The 5,745-nt window shown below is 30.6% G+C and overlaps 1 pseudogene; it reads right to left on the bottom strand.

Moving 5' to 3' along the window:
• Window positions 1–4,656, bottom strand: LOC111988685 (cytochrome P450 714C2-like; annotated as a pseudogene).
• Window positions 4,657–5,745: the final 1,089 nt, after the last annotated feature.

Below are 5,745 nucleotides of genomic sequence, written 5' to 3'. Positions count from 1 at the left end.
TCATATATTTTTAACGAGGAGATTCACCCCATGTTCAGGCTCTACAAGCAAACCATATCGAGGTGAGTGGCGAAAATTAGGAGAAATGTCGAGACTAAATTTGGATACGACCATGGCAAACAAGACCTTCAGTTCTGTTATGGCTAAGTTTTGCCCAGGACACACACGAGCACCAACACCAAATGGTATATAGGCTTGTGGAGACTTGCATGCCCCAGAAACTCGATCCATTAACAAACCTTTCGGGATTGAACTTGTCTGAATCAGGTCCCCATAGTTCAGGATCTCGATGCAATGCCAACATCCATATCCAAATATTAACACACTTTGGAACACGTGTATCACCAAGTTTCAAATCTTGCAAGGCCTGCCTTGACACAAAAGCAACTCCTGGGTAAAGTCGCAATATCTCTTGAATCACCATTCTTAACTGCACAAAACCAACAATAATTTTGGCTTAAATAAGGATCAATGTGTCACATACCACGCCCAAGCCAAGAGCCTTATATCTCAGTGTCATTACTTGATCTCATAGAGAGAACTTTATTTCAAATTCACGCCCACACTTATTGCAAAAATAAATAAATAAAATGTGCAACATACCACTTTCATTTTGCCAAGCATATTGGCATCCGGGGGTTTATCCCCACAAACTTCTTGAACCTCAGAGCGAACGCGGGCTTGACACTCAGGATGCGAGGCCAATAGCATTAAACCCCATATTGCAACAACGGCATTAACTTCAAAGGCTCCAAGGTATACGTCCTTGCAGTTGTCAACTATAAATTGGTCAGCTGTGGATGGCCCAAGCTCACCATTCATGGAACCCTCCATAAGTGTTTGCAACATGTTCTCCGAAGTAGTTGCTTTATGTTTCTTCACTATATCCCTAATTATTACGTAAATCTCTTTTTCTAATCCCCATACCACTTTATTCTTCTTAGTGGGAAGAAACCTGATCCAAAGGATACGAGAATTTTCAAAATCTCAGTAATGAAATGGAGACAATTCTTATCCGATTGTAATAAACTTCGCATGTGGGCCATTTGTCTATTCAAATTTAATAGACACAAACTTTTTTTTATATATGTTAGAAAACACTACTCATGAAATGGTCATACTATTTATTAAGGGACAATAGGCCCGTGGGATTTAGGATTCTCCCCATTTTTAAATGGATATATTTCATATTAAAGATTATAAATTTAGAAGTTTTATAGTGTCTCATTATTCTAATCTTAAATAGCGTAACACTTTGTACATTGTCAGATTAATTCATAAAATAAAATCTTAACAACGAAAGTTTTATTATTTCAATCATTTTGGTTTTCTCAATCATACAAAATCTTAATAACGAAAGTTTTATTATTTCAATCATTTTGGTATGCCAGTGGCCTTACATGAAACAAATTTCAATACCCTCACATGAGACATCACGAAACTAATTAATATCTAAGTTATCTAACAATAGATGCATATGCCTCAGAAAAATGATGTAATCAACCTCTGTAAATGGGTAGTCACACGTATTTCACACTCAAAAATATTTGTATATGTTTTAGGATTAAAAATAAAAAAGGAAATTACGAAAAATAGAGAAATAACGTACCTAGAAAACGGATTACCACTAAGTAAGGTCGGTGTGCTCATGACATCAATAAGAGTTTTAAACTTTGGAAATAACTTCATTCCTTCAAAAAAGTTGTTCCCAAACATCATCTTCGAAATTATTTCAGAGGTGAAGTTTCTCACATACTCATCCACCATTAACTCTGCAACCCCATCTTCTGCTTTGACTACATTGTCCCATGATTTAATCATTGTACATGCAGATTCCACAATTATGTCCACCGTGTCCTGTAACCATATGATTCTCGTAATATAAATGGAGCAAGTATTTTGGTAATGGCATGTTGAGAATTGAGATATATTCCTACTTATTACAAATTGTGACACTGTAATTAAGAAGTACGAACATTCCAAACTTCCTGATATGTTCGTATTGAACACTTTAGGAGCACTCTATACATGTGTCCAGTGTTGGTTGGTAGGATTTTTTATTTATTATTTTTTGAATTTCTTTTATTTTAGATATGTTTTAAAGATTTTATAATTGTTATTGTTTTGAAAAAAAAAAATTATGCATACAAATAAATAAATAAAATACACCTAAAGATGATTATTGATTAATGAATTAATTGTCATATTTTACTATATTGTGTCATGATTTTGATAATTTTCATATTTTATCATGTTTTAATAATTGTCATTGATCTGTCTTGTATCATGTCATGTACTCATATCTGTTTTAGTGTAATATTCATGTTTTTTTTTTTTTTTTTTTTTTTTTTTATTTTTTTTTTATTTAATTGGAGAACAATTTTACCTTAACCTTCTCCACGTACAATTGGGGACCTATCGTTTTTCTTTGGTGGGACCAAACTGCACCATTTGTTGATATAAGGCCCTTGCCAAGTAAAGGTCCCCGATCTTTCTGAAGATAAGCAGGCTTTCCCAAATCCCATGACTTAAATATGCTTATTTCTTTAACAAGTTTAAGATCAGTCACATACAAGAAGTGTTGCCTTCCCAGTGTAAACATGAATGTTCCTCCTATAATAAGAAAGAGATAGATGACCATCAAGAGGGCACAATAGTAAGACAAAATGAATAACCAAAAGAAAAAAGAAAAAGAAAAAAACAGATTTTTATGTGTTCCTATTATAAATATAAATAAATATTTTATAAAAATATAAACTATAACGTTAAAGACATGAGTAATGCTAAAGATAAAAAAAATTTTATAAAAAATTTTACAAACTGCTGATGTAGTAAGTAGTTATTGGTAAATAAAAAAGTAATGTTAATAGTGGGCTTAGATGAAAATCAATAAGAAATTAACCATATCAACAGATTGAAAAATGTTGTAAAATAGTATGTTGTTATAGCACTACTCTAAATACATTACAGATTACATTAGATAAATTTTACAAATTGATCTGTCATTAATTATAAAAATATAATTCAAACATTTATATATAGTAAACTTGAATTGTAATTTTGGCATTTTCCAATATAAATATAAAATTGAAACATCTATCTATAAATATAAAATTGAAAATTTTGACTTTTTATTGACTGATTCTAATGTTAAGACATAAGTTTTTGAAATCTCACAATATATATATATATATATTTAATTGAGTTTAAATTCTATAAAAATTCTTTATAAAACTTGATATTTACACCAATTATTATAAAATTGTCACATCAAGTTTGATATTTTTGTTTGGAAAAAGTCTAGGATTACAAAAATTTCAAAATTTTTTATCACAATTATAACATGACAGAATGTAATTGATAAAAATAAAATGATAAATTCATATATAAGTAATGATTAACTATCCACAGACTGCCGTGGCAAAAAAAAATTGCTATAATTTGTAGATGTACAACTGCTCTTTTGTTTGTGGTCCTACAAGGCTTCAACTACTCATTTGTTTTTGTTTTTGAGAGAGAGAGAGAGAGAGAGAGAGAGAGCTCTGGGACATCGGGAAACGTGAGTAATGTGCAATGAAATTTTTTAGTTATTTAAAAAAAAAAAAATTTAAAAGTGAAGTCTCCATCTCATCAACTTGACTATTTCCTTTTCTTTTCTTTTTTTCTTGACCCGATTATTTAGACATGAAATATCATATTTAATTATATCATATCGTACAAATATATTAAACTACAGAGGTCACTACAAAATTCAGGTACCAACTCGCCTAGATGGGCGGTGGTCTTAATTAAGACATTCTTGAACATTATAAATAATGTTTGTAGGTGAATTTGTTAAATTGTGTACATTATTTTTATTTATTTTCATATTATTACTTAATTACTAAAATCATTACTACGTTTTCCAGTTGGAACTTAGTTCAACCTTGGTCCAGTTTGAAATCATGCATAACATTACTCCTAATTCTTATACACATTAAACACAATCTTAATAAATAGACATATTACTTTTAGCTGACCTCATATTGTGACAAATATTTTTTTAAGATCTCTTAATTTTACACCTCCCAATATATATATATATATATATTCTACTCTATATTTAAACCCTCTAATAAAATCATGGTAAATCATAATAAATGCCATTATTTGGAGAAATAAAAAATGTGAAAAATCATATTATATTAAACTTTTGTCATTTCATGCAACCAAATAATGTAAATTTGTCTCCCTCAAAAAAATAAAACAGCGTAAATTAAATAGCAAAACTAGTTCACATATAAAAATTATAATTTAAAAAAAATTTAAAAAAATAAAAGAAGAAGAAGCAAAACTAGAAAATGACAACCAAAAATTGTGTTCTAGAAAAAATTTATAATGCATACCATACTGCTTTGTCCACTGCTTGAAATATGGGAAGAGATTTAAAGAACAGTAAAATGGTGAGATATCCTTTGGGTCTTTATTTGCAGGATCAGAATTTGGAACCACTGACATTATCTGCTTTATTTCTGGAATGTTACCCGTTATAAGAGAAGGCAAAGGACCTATGATCCCTTGCCTTCTAAACTTTAGTCGAATATTTTCAAGCTTCAGCCAAAAGAAAAGGCACAGGCAAATGAGCAAAATGAACATGAGAATCAATAGCACTTCCATTGCTCTTGTAGTGTAATGCTCACAATGCAATCAAAAGCAAGGCTCACAGTTATTTATATAGGCCCAAGGTATAGATGCACCTAGTAAATGACCTGACAAAACAACAAAGTTAACACGTTCAATAGTTTCTTAAAGGCAAACATCCACAAGCGTCCAAATTTAGAAGGAATGGATGATTAAGAAGCTTACAAAACTGCCAACTTCCTACACATCATTAACTACCAACCATATAGACGGTAATAATGCATTACAATAGGCTTAAGGAGGAGCATTTAGATCTTGCCATACATACATACATACATATATATATATATATATATGGTAATAATGCAGTCAAACAGGATTATGGAGGCATTAGATCCTGCAAAAATTATCTTATATCATACATCCATTCCCCCTTTTACAGCACACATGCACAATGCATATATCCATTCCTCGTTTTACAGCACACACAATGCACGAGATACATTCTCCAAGTCACCAACCGTCTGTCAACGCTGTCAACGCTTCATAGATTGATTGAGATAACTCTACTCTAGTCTCTCTCCCTCACCTCAAGCCAAACTCGGCCAATGAAATTAGAGATATTCTTATATAAATACATGATTGTAATTCTCAATTAAATATTGAATAAAGAATTACCATTTTTTCTGAGAGAAATCTTTCACTGTCTTTTTCATCTCTATATTCTTTGGAGAGTGACTAACTCAAATTAAGTTAATTCATACAATCCATATTTATTTTCATACACTTCTCACCCATCCCTCTTAAGAACCATCAGGTATATTACAATTGATATCAAAGTTGTTGATTGTGAAATTACCAAATTTGTTGCAACTCATTAAGCTTTCATGAAGTTTATATTCAAAGGTGGAGATCATTTTGGGTGACTTGTCAAACTCTATGAATTAAGTCATATATTAAATGAGTTATATGTGCTCTAATATCAATACTCTTATATTTACCCACATGTGGGTTCTTAACATTTATTTTGTTATTTTCTTTAGCCACATGCCTTAAATAGAATTATATTAAATCCACTAAAGAATTGTCATTTATTATTTTCATAAATATTAATGAATTTGAGTG

This window comes from Quercus suber, unplaced genomic scaffold (genome assembly GCF_002906115.3).
Source record: "Quercus suber isolate HL8 unplaced genomic scaffold, Cork oak 2.0 scaffold_129, whole genome shotgun sequence".
Lineage (NCBI taxonomy): Eukaryota > Viridiplantae > Streptophyta > Magnoliopsida > Fagales > Fagaceae > Quercus > Quercus suber.
This window is presented reverse-complemented; position numbering and strand designations above follow the sequence as displayed.